Raw genomic sequence first — 15618 nt, 5'->3', positions numbered from 1 at the left:
TGCTAGGAGTGTCTTCCTACATGCCTAGGTGTTTTTTGCTCTCTTTTCATTGTTCTAAAACTAGTGTGGCTCATTCCAATAACTATAACTTTATATTTTTTCTGATTATCCCCTCTACTCTGAGACTTTTCTTCTAGTTGGATCACATGCAAGAGGAACAAAAGCACCTGCTTTGAGTTTAATTTGATTAATGTCATTTAATCTAATTGATTGTGGTTCTCTTGATTGCTTTGTGTTTTTTCTTGCCTCTTTTGTATGCCTCATATGTTGTTATTGTTCAAAGCTATACGTCTTGTGTAGGACAGTGGAAACTGGGGTAGTTTTTATTTCTGGGCATGTGTAGGTCTTTCTTTGTGCTAGGCCTTTAGTTTGGTGCATTGAGTTAATCTAGTCGGGTTAGAGTTAGGTTTGGGATTTGTTGTTGTGTTTGGTGCTTCAATGCACTAGAGGCTTCGTATTCCTCTAGAGTTACTTTGTATGTAGGATCGGAGATGGTTGATGAGAGGATTTTTCTCTTGTCTTCCCCATCCTTAGTTTTAGGTCTTTCCTTTGTGCTTTGCCTCAAATAAGATCTCCTCCCTGCTCAAGGGCTTCTCTTCCAGTAGTAGACCATGTTACTTTTTACTAGGTACTGGTTAGCCTTTAATAGGTAGATGTTCTCTGTTCTGATGAAGCCTGTCTTCGTAGCAGTAGGTCCTGGGTCTTGTGAGTGGGGCCTTCTCAGTGATCCTGCTTTGCCTCTAGCTGTATAGGTCTGGGCCTTACACCTATGTACCCGTTCCTGCCCATCCCTAACAGGGATAGAAGGTGTTTTTTTCTGTTCTTGCCTTCCAGCTGTAGTGGGTTTTCACCAATGGTCTTGGATTGACCTTTTTTTGCCCTTCTCCCAGCATTTTAAGGCCTTTGTTCTGAAAGAAAGATAGAGGAGAAAGAGCCAAGCAGAGTTTCCTGCCTTTCGTGCAGTAACTGCTGCTGCCATTGCCCTACTTCTGTCCTGAACCTTATCAGGTCTGTGGAGAAGCGCATATAAATGAATGAATTCCCCTGTGTTTGCAGCTTGGGGGCTGCATGTGTTTTCATTGCCCCATACTTGGCCTCTAGCAATTCATTAAAGTGTTAGATGAATTTTTCTTACAGATGTCTGGGTACATTTGTCATTTACCTTAGGTAAGCAAGTTGCTATAAAAATTTTATTTGTATCTTGGTGTGATTATAAACTTTGGCTCTTCTTTGTAACTATTTTTTTGTCTCATTTCAGGGAAATCTTTCACTATCTCTTCTTTAACTTATCATAGAAATAAAACAATTGTTTTATTCTCATTAGAAGTACCTTGCTTTCCTCAGATTTCTGCTTAGTTGGTTGCCCTGTGACCTCAACTCTCTGATGGGTCAAGAAAAGTTTTGAAATTTACAGATTGTTTAACTTTTTATTGTTGACACTTTTTTCAGCTTTCTATCTTCTAAGTGTAACTGCTTTTACTTTTGACTGTGAATCATGCATTGTTGATAACCATATTTTTATTTATGTTCCTATAAGTAAAATTGATGTATAAGTAAAATTGAGTCCTATTTTATAAGTAAAATTGATGTATTTTTTATTAGATATATCAAAGTCTGGAATATTAGCCTGGGAGGCTAATAGGATCTATTTTTAAACTTTATTTACATAAACCGTCCAGATTAAACACTTTATTTTATCTGAGACTCTAATTAAGTAACTTTTTTTAAACTGACAGAGCTGGTTAGTTACAGAAACTGAACAAAGACTAAACTGTACTTGTGTCTTAATCTGTTGATTTGTCCACACTATATGAGATTTCCATTTTGCATTTCTAAATCTTTATTAAGTTTTCATTTCTTTCTAGGAGCAAACATCATTTTATTGTTTTGTAGAGAACAATATTACAGATTAAAACAAAGCTAGGGAAAGTTGATCTAGTTATCTGCAAAATAAGGAACTGATAGTACTTAACTAACAGGATTACTTAAGAAATTATATTATAAACCTTGAAGTATTTGTAGATCTGATTTTTCTCTAGAAAAACAAATTCAGCAGTTTCTTGTCTTAAAATAGTTACTTGAACACAGTACTTTGACTTCTTGAAAGATAAAACTGTTGCTATAGAAAATTCTAATTTTTATTTCTATCTTGGTTTTATTATAAACTCCTTTGACTCCTCTTTGTAACTATTTTTTTTTTCTCATTTCAGGGAAAACTTTCACTTATCTCTTCTTTAACTTATCGTGGAAATAAAACAGCTGTTTTGCAGATTGGACAACGAGGTATATAGTATAAGCAACTATTTCTACTTATTTTTTTCCCTGTAATATATAAATATGTGACTTCACATATATATGTGTGTGTATGTACATACATACACACACATACATATAAATGATTTCTGAAAGGTAGTACATTAATAGTAGTACAAAAATCTATAGAATGAAAAATCAGTCTTTCCTCTAGCAAAGTTTTTCCCAAATATCCCTTCCCTTTCCCTCCCATTTCTTCTATTCTACTTCATAGCCCTTTACTCTCATATCTAGACCATTGCAGTAGCTAACTGCTTCTAGTTTCACTTATGTGACTTAAACATCTTAGCAGCTTAACTGTCTTAAAACTTGGCTTTTAACATGTTACATAGATGTACTTGTTACATAGATGTACTTGTTACCTAGGTGTTGTTCTTACATAGCGAGAATTCTTTCTCCATATAGCCCTCAAGTAATCATGGTAAGCTAGGAAGGGCTACTTTGTAACACTTAGGGACAAAAGTAGATCTCATCTGAAGCCTGTGGTTGGTTAGAAGAGTCTGGAGCAGTAAATGGGAAACAAACTACAAAATTCTATAACTACTGACTGCTAAGTATATATCAGACACTGTTCTAGGTACTGGGGTTATAGATATGAACAAAACTTAGTTCTTGCCTTATTGAATTTACATTTTAGGGGAGTGAGGAAATGCAATGAATAATTACATAAAGTAATATTAGGTAGAAATGTGGTCTGGAGAAGAAGCAAGTTAAGGTGGTAGAGCATAAAGGGAGTTATGAGAAATAATTTTCTGAATAAATTAAATATAAATACATTTATTAAGTAACAGATACTTGTAGAAAATTGAGTTACAGTTGTTTCTCTGTATATGCGTGAGATTAGTTCCAGGAGCCCCCTATGGATATAAAAATCTGTGGATGCTCAAGTCTTACGTAAAATGGTCAAATATTTGCATATAACCTGTGTGTATTCTCCCTATCATTGGCATTAAATCATCTCTAGATTATTTATAATGCCTGATGCAATGTCCATGCTATCTAAATAGCTAGACTATATATTTAAAAATTTGTATTATTATGTATTGTTGTGGTATAATTTTTTTAAAAACTTTTTTTCTGAATATTTTTCAGTCTGAGTTGGTTGAATTTGCAGATGCAAAACTTGCAGATACAGGGCTAAATATATGTTAGAAGAAGGGCTTTTATTCTTTTTTCTTTTTTTGGTACTTTCCGTGATTAGTGCCTTGTACATAGCAGAAACTTGTGTAGAAAGACTTGATATGTTAAGCTGTCAATACTACCTAAATGAGCTATAGATTCAAGACAGTCCCCATCAGAATTATAAAACTTTGCTGCAGAAATGTAAAGACCAATCCCCAAATTTGTATGAAATTTCAAGGGGCTTCAAATTGCGAAAACAACCTTAAAAAAGAACAACAAAGTCTGAGTACTCAGGCTTCCCAGTTTCAAAACATCACAGAGCTACAGTAATCAAAACAGTGGTACTGGCATAAGGATAGACAGAGATCAGTGGAGTACAATTGAGTCCAGAAATAAACCCGTACTCTTTTTTTTTTTCTGAGGCAAAGTCTCGTTCTGTCACCCAGGCTGGAGTGCGGTGGTGTGATCTTGGCTCACTGCAACCTCTGCCCCCTGGGTTCAAGCAGTTCTCCTGCCTCAGCCTCCCGAGTAGCTGGGACTACAGGCGCGTGCCACCATGTCTTGCTAATTTTTTGTATTTTTAGTAGAAACGGGGTTTCACTGTGTTAGCCAGGATGGTCTCGATCTCCTGACCTCGTGATCCACCCACCTCAGCCTCCCAAAGTGCTGGGATTACAGTAAACCCATACTTCTATGGCTAAGTAATTTTTTGACAGGGATCACATGTTCAGTCAATGGCAAAAACAGTTAAATAAGAAGAAGAAATAAAAGACATTTAAATTAGAAGGGAAGGAGTAAAACTATCTCTATTTAAAAATGACCATTTGTCTTTTCAACAAATAATAATGAGACAACTGGATTTCCACATGCAAAAGAATGAAATTAGATTCTTACATTATATACAAAATTTAACTAAAATGGATTAAGCATCTATATATAAGAGCTAAATCCATAAAATCCTTCAGAGATACAGAGGCAAATCTTCATGAGCTTGGATTTGGCAATGGATTGTTAGATATGATACAAAAGGGATGAGCAATGAAGGAAAAATTGATAAATTAAGCTTCATAAAAATGTAAAAATTTTATGCATCAAAGGACATTATCATAAACATGAAAAGACAGTGTATAGAATGGGAGAAAATATTTGCAAATCATATATCTAATGAGGATTTGCTATCCAAGATTATATAAAGGACTTCTTAAATTCAACAACAAAAAGATAAGCAATTCAATTAAAAAAATAGGTGATATGATTTAGTGTATCTTCAAAGAAGAAATACAATACTGATGGTCGTTGATATGGTTTAGCTGTGTCCCCACCCAAATCTCATCTTGAATTGTAACTCCCACAATTCCCATGTGTCATGGGAGGAACCTGGTGGGAGGTGATTGAATTATGGAGATGGGTCTTTCCTCGGCTGTTCTCATGATAGTGAAGGAGTTTCGCGGGATCAGATGATTTTAAAAACGAGAGTTTTTCTGCGCAAGCTCTCTCTTTGCCTACTGCCATCCACATGAGATGTGACTTGCTCTTCCTTGCCTTCTGCCTTGATTATGAGGCCTCCCCAGCTATGTAGAGCTGTAAGGCCAATAAACCTCTTTCTTTTGTAAATTGCCCAGTCTCGAGTATGTCTTAGCAGCTTGAAAACGGACTAATACAGTGGTCATGGCATTCTGGGGTGTATCTTATCTTTTGAGGCTGTGGCCATCTGTTGGCTTTCTGGAACTGGAGCCTCTGCAGTATACTTTGCTAGTCTTTTGTATTTGAAATATTACTCTGAATACATCTGTGCTTCCGAAAGGAAATAGGAGAATTTGCATGTATTCATTAAGCCATTCACACATTTATTAAACAATATATTGAATACCTATGAGGAGCCAGGCCCTATTCCTAGACACCGATGAGCCAAACAAAGTTGTCCTTATGCAGCATACGTTCTAGGGAAGAAAGACAATAAACCAAAAAAAGTAAATATATACCTTTTCTAGTTGGAAACAGTGCTATGGAGAATGTAAGGCAGAACTGTAAACATGAGAAGGGGAGGGAAGGTATATATTTATCTGGAGGTGAAGAAAAGACTGACAAGTAACGTTTGATAAGAGACTTCAAAGAAGTGATCTGAAGTGATCCTTCAGATATTTGAAGTAAGAGTGTTCTAGAACAGTCTTAGCAAGTACAAAGGCTCTGCAGTGTGAGTATATGTTTCATATATGGCAAGGGGAGGCTCAGGGTATCTAAAACCCAGCAGGTGTGACTTGGAGTAAAACCCTTCATTCCATTGAGCTTTTTTTTTTCCCCCCAATTTTGAAGATGGAGGTAATGATACCTGCCTTTCTGGATTGTTGAAAGGACTCAAGACAGAATATAGCCACTACTAGCACATAGTGGGAACTCAGTACATAGCAACTATTATTATTGTCATTACTATTATTGTAATTAGATACAGCCTCAGTGAGGAGGGAGGACATCTGAACCCTGAGCCCAGTAGTTTAGCTTCTAATCCCTGCTTTTCTTCAGTTAATTATTGACCCTTGAGTAACATTGAATGTTGCCAGCTTCAAATTTAATCAAATATAAAGTAAGGGTTTTGGATTAGCTGAGAATTCTGAATAGCTATGACATACAGTAGTTGCAGAAATTGTGGTGGTTTAAATAATTCAGTGCCCTTGAGAAATGGTACCATTTTTGTAAAACCTATGGGGTCTGGAATAAAGATCCATTTCAAGCAAACTGTTAGAACATCTGCTTTTATTTTCTTGTTACAAGAATTTTGTGATACATTGTCAAACTCAGATTTTATCTTTTTTGCTCAAGTTGCTGTGAAGAACTGTTAAATCAGTTAATTTTTTTAAATCAGTTAATTTTTTTCTCACTTCTACTTTGAACAAAGAAAAGGAAAATCAGTGTCGTGTTAGTTTTCCATGTGCAGTGCTGTTACTAATCAGTGGTATATCTTAAAATCTTGCTTTAGAATTTAGGGAAATAACGCATTTGCCATACAGTTCATGTCCTAAAGCTCATAGTACAAATCATCGGACCATTTCTCTGAGATTGATTGCTGATAAAAGTTTTAAAATATTGATTGAAATATAGTTCTAATCTAGTTGATGTGGCACAAAAATTCTAGAGACAAATATACTACAAAGAAGTCTCTTGACGGTCATCAGGGAAGGACACTAGGAAATAAAATAGAAAAAAGCATGAGTGCATATACATACAATCATGCCTGCTTGAGGCGATGTCAGATAGGAATTAATTGCTCCAAACAAATCCCTTTGTAAATATCTATTTTGATAAGGTGCTTTTGTTAGTTGGTGGCCCCAGTAAAGGTCTGCTATCATTACTGTTATTTGTATTATTCTTCCTCTTGAAGGCAAGACTTTATTTCAGCTTAGTTAAAATAATTAATATTTGAGATGACATTTCTGAATTATTAAGAATTCAGTGTTGGTATCTTATAAAAAGTTTGCATTTATGAATGTTAAATGTCAGGTGCTAATATGAATACAAAATCTCATTCACTAAAGAATTTTTGAAACATTTGTTTTAACATAATACAGAAAATAGTGTTGGGGTAAATGTAGGTAGAGTTGCTCTGAGAGAGGTGTATGTACATTATATTTGTATGAATACATTTAAAAATTTATCTGAGTGTATAAATGTGTTATGCTTTTTCTCATTACTCTTAGGGTGTGTCTGATTGTGTACCTGTCTGTGTTACACACCTATGTGTGTTTATGTTTGTTGGGAATTCATAACTTAAAGGGTTTTTCTAGTTAACATTTTAGATGTTTTGAGGTATGGTGTAAAGAGATGCAAATTCTAATTTCTTGTGAGGTAAGGAGATTAAAGAACTTATTTTTCTGTTTCTTTTCCTATCCTTTGTTTATTTTACATAGTTCAGTAGCAAATAAGGTCTATATTTAAAGAGCCATTAGATAGTAAAAACCACTGTTTCTTTTTCAAACGTTTATTATAGCCAATTTTTAACATTTAACCAGTTTTTTTCAGAATTAAAATTTTACTAATAATATATTTGCATGAAATCTTACAGATTGCAAAGTGTCTTCGTATATGTTTTTCATTTAAGTATTAACTGTTAACCCTCTGTGATGATGGTGATTAGCACTTTTGTTATGAAGATAACCCTCTAAGGCTAACATTTGTTAAAGGACTTAGAATAAGTAGAGAAACCACTCTATCTCCACACGTTTTTTTTCTTACCTCATGGTGGTATTATGGACTTGACAATCTTGCAAATATTTGTCTGAGAAGATTTTGTTGTTTTTGTGTAGTCATGATTTAAAAACATTCAGACAGTATGGCAGGCTATAAACTGAAAAGCAAAAGTTCCCTCATTCTCACTGAATCCCCTGCCATTTCCCAGTCCCATTCTTCAGGTAAAAAACACTGCTATGCTTTTTTTAGTACCCTTCCAGGTTTTTTATATGTGTATATATATGTGCACATGCTTTTGTGTGTGTCTGGGCATGGATAAGCCTGTATGTGCATATTTTTCACCAAGTAACTATCTGTGTTTTGCAAGTTGCTTTATTTTTACCTAATATATCTTGGATATTTTAGAGATATGTTTTAAAAATAAATACATGCTATCGAATATCAGAGATCAATTTGTTTATATTTTAAATATATTTTACCTTTATCCTTTAAGATTTTTATATTAAATGTTTATTTGAGAAACAGTATAAAAGGGTTATGATATGAATTAACAAAATATGTACAGTACATCTACAAAATATGTACATTACATTAGGTATTAGTGTTTTACCTGACATGTGAAGTGTTTTCTGCTATTGAAATACATTTTAAATAGGTATTCATTAAAATAGAATAGAACTACACTAGTTAATTAGTACCTGTCAGATAACAGAGGTTGTTAATAATGGTAAGTCAAGGTTTCTTGCTTTTAAAATATAATGATGTAAAGCCTGAGGTCACATTTACTTTAAATTATTTCTGGGTTTAAAACCCAGAAATGCTGATTATTTGAGGGTCTAATATACCCATTTATTAAAGTATCAAGGTTGAAGATTGTTCCAACCCAAAGGTCAAACTTTTTGCTTAAAGGAATGAGTTTTCTCCAATTTGATTCTTAAACCCTCCTTTGCCATTTGCTTGTTCCCTTAAGGGTAGCATTGTATTTGAATACAATAATCCTAAAACACTAAAATGAATTTTAACAAGATTTTAATGCTTGCTTTGGTAGAATAATGTGATATATTTTGCAGAAATACACATGTTGTAGTTAAGCCTTCCTCTGTATGAGACATTTTTTGTTTTAGTTTTCATATTTTAAAGTCAGTTTTAACATTTAATATGTGGACATAAAATATGAGGAAAGACTTTTCCAAAGTATTCTGAAAGTTAAAAAAAATTACCACAAAACTATCAAAAATAAAGACACTTATTAATACCTTTTTTCTCCCTGTATCCCTGTTAGAGTTATTTCTGAAAGAGGAATTAGAGTGGTACCTGTCTTGAAAGTCAGGAGATTTGGATTCTTGTCTTGGTTCGTAGCTAATTAACTGTATGTGACCTTAGACCATTTATTTATTCTCTCTGGCCCTTATTTTCTCATCTGAAAAATGAAGATGTTTGATTACATGGTCTCTAAGGTCCTTTTAAGTTCTAAAATGCTAACAGTCTATGAAGTAAGTTTTGTAGTAGTTGTACAGTTTATTTTATTTTAAGATTCCTGAAGGTATACTATCTATATATGTATGAATCTTAATATCTTTGATTATTTATTTAGTTGTCCAAACATTTGTTAAATGTTTTTGTATTCTATGATAGATGTTGGAGATATAGCAGTGAATAAGACAGTCATGGACCTCACCCTCATAGAGCATAGTGTCCCATGGAGAAGAATTAAACAATTATTACATAATTATTTTATCCAGATATGATATGTAACTATGAATATTGAATAGTAGAATGAGAAGAGTAATGGAAAAATGATCACAGGCGTACTTGGGTTATAGATTGCGAAGACAGAATAGCATATACAGAGGCCTTGAACAAGCATCCTGGAATATTTAATGAATTTTGAGAAGACAGAATACCAGAGTGAGTCACACAATATGTGGCTGATGTGGCTGGTGAGGTGGGTAGGGGTCAAATCATACAGTGATTTGTAGGCAATTTAAGAATTTTGGTTTTTAATGCTAATATTATTCACATACATTACTTTCAATTATGACCTTGGTATTACTCAACCCAGTACATGCCAGTGCTCATGAAATACATTTTTATAGAGAAACATTTTCTGTCAATCACCACACTGTCAGTGCCATCAGGTCCCTGATTTCTGCCTGTACCCTTACTCTTGAAAAATGTTTTAAAATATGGTAACCTAACAAGATTTGTAAGGTCAATATAGAAAAATTATTTAATGCTTGTTAAAGTCAAATAAGTGTTTTTCATTTTGGATTATCAGTTATTTTATATTTTCAATGCCCTTTTCTTGCCCACTAAGTGTAACGACTTGAGAATTTCTGAGGTATTATTTGTTAAAAATTAGCAAACTAATACACGAGTCTTGTAGTTTATGCTATTATTTGCCTGTTGATTTGCTTATTTCACCACTGACTGTTTCCTTTATTAGGAGGTACTAACATATAAAAACCATATTTGTTAATACGCAAATAAATAATCTGATATACTTTTTAAAATACATGTTTAAAGCTTTGGTTTTTTAAAAAATACTTTTTAAAAAAAGTTTTAGGTTCACAGCAAAATTGAGAGAAAGATAGAGAGATTTCCCTCACATTCTCTACCTGCAGTTATGCATAGCCTCTTCTGCTATCAATGTTCCCTCACCAGAGTGGTATTACAGTTGGTGAACCTGCAATGACATCATTATCACTCAGAGTCCATGGTTTACATTAGAGTTTACTCTGGGTGTTGTACATTCTATGAGTTTTGAAAAATGTATTTTGATATATATCTATCATTGTAGTACCTTATAGAGTATTTTCCACTCCCCTATAAATCCTCTGGCTCTGCCTATTCATCCCTCCCTTTCCCTAACTTCTGGCAACCTCCGATCTTTTAGGTAGAATCATACAGTATGTGGCCTTAATTTTGCAGGGGGTGAAGCAGTTAAGTTAATTGTTGATTTTTTGAAGAACACTTCTTATTGTTAAGAAGACTTTTACTGACTTCATTTTTCTTCTCTGAGACTGGTTTGCAGTAAATATTCTATTTGGCTATACTAAACAGGGAATTGTTTAATGACAAGGGAGCTCACTCTTTGTAAGGCAATGTGACAGGGATGACAGGTAGTACAGACACAAAAAGGAAATGACCCATTTGCTAATATTTAAGTATCTTAAATTAGTTTAAAGATTTCAGTGATTCCAAATGTGTTTTTAGTTTTATAACTTGTATATGCATTGATAAAACCTTCTCACTTTTTGTAGCATAGTATTTTTTCTCCAGGCTGGTCTCCTAACCTTTTTCACCCAATTGAGTTAAACATCTACTGTGGTATGTCAGAATATACTCTTGGCACAGATCTAGGTAATTCCAATTCTTGTTTGAATGGCTTCAGTATGCTCTTCTTAGAAGCTTAGAACACCCCATATAAATCTCATTTTCAATTCAATCTAATGAGTGTTTATACAAACTACTATTACCTGTTATATATTTTTCCTATCCTCTGTGTACTTGAATGTTTTAAAAGCCATTATGATTCATAAATTCATGGAAACTGGATCCTAAGAGCCATTTATTTTTTCCCTCTTTGTTTAGTTCTGTACTTCAGTTTTTGCCAGTGTTAATTCATTAATTCACCAGATATTTGTTGAACACTATGAACAGAAGCCTCTGGCAGCCATTTGTATGAAATATACACATGAATAAGACATTTTTTATTTTATTTTTTATTTTTTATTATACTTTTAAGTTCTAGGGTACATGTGCACAATGTGCAGTTTTGTTACATATGTATACATGTGCCACGTTGGTGTGCTGCACCCGTTAACTTGTAATTTACATTAGGTATTTCTCCTAATGCTATCCCTCCCCCTTCCCCCCACCCTATGACAGGCCCCGGTGTGTGATGTTCCCCACCCTGTGTCCAAGTGTTCTCATTGTTCAGTTCCCACCTATGGGTGAGAACATGCGGTGTTTGGTTTTCTGTCCTTGCAATAGTTTCCTCAGAATGATGGTTTCCAGCTTCATCCATGTCCCTACAAAGGACACGAACTTATCATTTTTTATGGTTGCATAGTATTCCATGGTGTATATGTGCCACATTTTCTTAATCCAGTCTATCATTGTTGGACATTTGGGTGCTTCCAAGTCTTTGCTGTGGTGAATAGTGCCACACTAAACATATGTGTGCATGTGTCTTTATAGTAGCATGATTTATAATCCTTTGGCTATATACCCAGTAATGGGATGGCTGGGTCAAATGGTGTTTCCTAGTTCTAGATCTTTGAGGAATCGCGACAGTGTCTTCCACATGGTTGAACTAGTTTACAGTCCCACCAACGTGTAAAAGTGTTCCTATTTCTCCACATCCTCTCCAGCACCTGTTGTTTCCTGACTTTTTAATGATCGCCATTCTAACTGGTGTGAGATGGTATCTCATTGTAGTTTTGATTTGCATTTCTCTGATGGCCGGTGATGATGAGCATTTCTTCATGTGTCTGTTGGCTGCATAAATGTCTTCTTTTGACAAATGTTAGTTCATATCCTTCGCCCACTTTTTGATGGGGTTGTTTGATTTTTTTCTTGTAAATTTGTTTAAGTTCCATGTAGATTCTGGATATTAGCCCTTTGACAGATGGGTACATTGCAAAAATTTTCTCCCGTTCTGTAGGTTGCCTGTTCACTCCGATGGTAGTTTCTTTTGCTATGCAGAAGCTCTTTAGTTTAATTAGATCCCATTTGTCAATTTTGGCTTTTGTTGCCATTGCTTTTGGTGTTTTAGTCATGAAGTTCTTGCCCATGCCTATGTCCTGAATCGTATTGCCTAGGTTTTCTTCTAGGGTTTTTTTTTTTATGGTTTTGGGTCTAACATTTAAGTTTTTAATCCATCTTGAATTAATTTTTGTATAAGGTGTAAGGAAGGGATCCAGTTTCTGCTTTCTACATATGGCTAGCCGGTTTTCCCAGCACCATTTATTAAATAGGGAATCCTTTCTCCATTTCTTGTTATTGTCAGGTTTGTCAAAGATCAGATGGTTGTAGATGTGTGATATTATTTCTGAGGGCTCTGTTCTGTTCCATTGGTCTATATCTCTGTTTTGGTACCAGTACCATGCTGTTTTGGTTACTGTAGCCTTGTAGTATAGTTTGAAGTCAGGTGGTGTGATGCATCCAGCTTTGTTCTTTTTGCTTAGGATTGTCTTGGCAATGAGAGCTCTTTTTTGGTTCCATATGAAGTTTAAAGTAGTTTTTTCCAATTCTGTGAAGAAAGTCATTGGTAGCTTGATGGGGATGGCATTGAATCTATAAATTACCTTGGGCAGTATGGCCATTTTCATGATACTGATTCTTCCTATCCATGAGCGTGGAATGTTCTTCCATTTGTTTGTGTCCTCTTTTATTTCGTTGAGCAGTGGTTTGTAGTTCTTCTTGAAGAGGTCCTTCACATCCCTTGTAAGTTGGATTCGTAAGTATTTTATTCTCTTTGAAGCAATTGTGAATGGGAGTTCACTCATGATTTGGCTGTTTGTCTGTTACTGTTATATAGGAATGCTTGTGATTTTTGCACATTGATTTTGTATCCTGAGACTTTGCTGAAGTTGCTTATCAGCTTAAGGAGATTTTGGGCTGAGACAATGGGGTTTTCTAAACATACAATCATGTCATCTGCAAACAGGGACAATTTGACTTCCTCTTTTCCTACTTGAATACCCTTTATTTCTTTCTCCTGCCTGATTGCCCTGGCCAGAACTTCTAACACTATATTGAATGGGAGTGGTGAGAGACGGCATCCCTGTCTTGTGCCAGTTTTCAAAGGGAATGCTTCTAGTTTTTGCCCATTCAGTGTGATATTGACTGTGGGTTTGTCATAAATAGCTCTTATTATTTTGAGATACATCCCATCAATACCTAGTTTATTGAGAGTTTTTAGCATGAAGCGCTGTTGAATTTTGTCGAAGGCTTTTTCTGTGTCTATTGAGATAATCAGGTGGGTTTTGTCTTTGTTTCTGTTTATATGATGGATTATGTTTATTGATTTGTGTATGTTGAACCAGCCTTGCATCCCAGGGATGAAGCCAACTTGATTCTGCTGGGTAAGCTTTTTGATGTGCTGCTGGATTCGGTTTGCCAGTATTTTATTGAGGATTTTCGCATTGATGTTCATCAGGGATATTGGTCTAAAATTCTCTTTTTTTGTTGTGTCTCTGCCAGGCTTTGTTTTAAGGATAAGCTGGCCTCATAAAATAAGTTAGGGAGGATTCCCTCTTTTTCTATTGATTGGAATAGTTTCAGAAGGAATGGTACCAGGTCCTCTTTGTACCTCTGGTAGAATTCAGCTGTGGATCCATCTGGTCCTGGACTTTTTTTGGTTGGTAGGCTATTAATTATTGCCTCAATTTCAGTACCTGTTATTGGTCTATTCAGGGATTCAACTTCTTCCTGGTTTAGTCTTGGGAGGGTCTAGTAATTTGTCCATTTCTTCTAGATTTTCTAGTTTATTTGCATAGAAGTGTTTATAGTATTCTCTGATGGCAGTTTGTATTTCTGTGGAATCAGTGGTGATATCCCCGTTATCATTTTTTATTGCATTTGTTTGATTCTTTTCTTCATTAGTCTTGCTAGCAGTCTATCAATTTTGTTGATCTTTTCAAAAAACTAGCTCCTGGATTCATTGATTTTTTGAAGGGTTTTTTGTGTCTCTATCTCCTTCAGTTCTGCTCTGATCTTAGTTATTTCTTGCCTTCTGCTAGCTTTTGAATTTGTTTGCTCTTGCTTCTCCAGTTCTTTTAATTGTGATGTTAGGGTGTCCATTTTAGATCTTTCTTGCTTTCTCTTGTGGGCATTTAGTGCTATAAATTTCCCTCTACACACTGCTTTAAATGTGTCCCAGAGATGTTGGTATGTTGTGTCTTTGTTCTCATTGGTTTCAAAGAACATCTTTATTTCTGCCTTCATTTCGTTATGTACCCAGTAGTCCATTCAGGAGCAGGTTGTTCAGTTTCCATGTAGTTGTGCAGTTTTGAGCAAGTTTAATCCTGAGTTCTAATTTTATTGCACTGTGGTCTGAAAGGCAGTTTGTTATAATTTCTGTTCTTTTATATTTGCTGAGGAGTGCCTTACTTCCAACTATGTGGTCAGTTTTGGAATAAGTGCGATGTGGTGCTGAGAAGAATGTATATTCTGTTGATTTGGAGTGGAGAGTTCTGTAGATGTCTATTAGGTCCACTTGGTGCAGAGCTGAGTTCAAGTCCTGGATATCCTTGTTAACTTTCTATCTCTTCGATCTGTCTAATGTTGACAGTGGGGTGTTAAAGTCTCCCATTATTATTGTGTGGGAGTCTTAGTCTCTTTGTAGGTCTCTAAGGACTTGCTTTCTGAATCTCGGCTTTCCTGTGTTTGGTGCATATATATTTAGGATAGTTAGCTCTTCTTGTGGAATTGATCCCTTTACCATTACTTAATGTCTTCTTTGTCTCTTCTGATCTTTGTTGGTTTAAAGTCTGTTTTATCAGAGACTAGGATTGCAACTCCTGCTTTTTTTTGTTTTCCATTTGCTTGGTAGATCTTCCTCCATCCCTTTAATTTGAGCCTATGTGTGTCTCTGCATGTGAGATGGGTCTCCTGAACACAACACACTGAGGGGTCTTGACTCTTTATCCAATTTGCCAGTCTGTGTCTTTGAATTGGAGCATTTAGCCCATTTACATTTAAGGTTAATATTGTTATATGTGAATTTGATCCTGCCATTACGATGTTAGCTGGTTATTTTGCTCATTAGTTGATGCAGTTTCTTCCTAGCCTCAATGGTCTTTACAGTTTGGCATGTTTTTGCATTGGCTGGTACCAATTGTTCCTGTCCATGTTTAGTGCTTCCTTCAGGAGCTCTTGTAAGGCAGGCCTGTTATTGACAAAATCTTTCAGCATTTGCTTGTCTGTAAAGGATTTTATTTCTCCTTTACTTAAGAAGCTTAGTTTGGCTGGATATGAAATTCTGGGTTGAAA

At 35.1% G+C, this 15618-nt stretch overlaps 1 protein-coding gene across 7 annotated transcripts in view; it reads left to right on the top strand.

Annotated features, from left to right (window-relative positions):
* POT1 (protection of telomeres 1) overlaps positions 1-15618 on the top strand; it is a 106812-nt gene that overhangs the window by 12128 nt on the left and 79066 nt on the right. For all 7 annotated transcript variants that reach the window (XM_063725602.1, XM_054559097.2, XM_054559098.2 and 4 more), the window contains 1 exon segment: positions 2211-2283. The gene's annotated coding sequence lies outside the window, so the exon portion shown is untranslated.

Source organism: Pongo abelii, chromosome 6 (assembly GCF_028885655.2).
Source record: "Pongo abelii isolate AG06213 chromosome 6, NHGRI_mPonAbe1-v2.0_pri, whole genome shotgun sequence".
Lineage (NCBI taxonomy): Eukaryota > Metazoa > Chordata > Mammalia > Primates > Hominidae > Pongo > Pongo abelii.
Note: the sequence above shows the minus strand (reverse complement) of the source record. Positions and strands in the feature narration are given on the sequence as shown.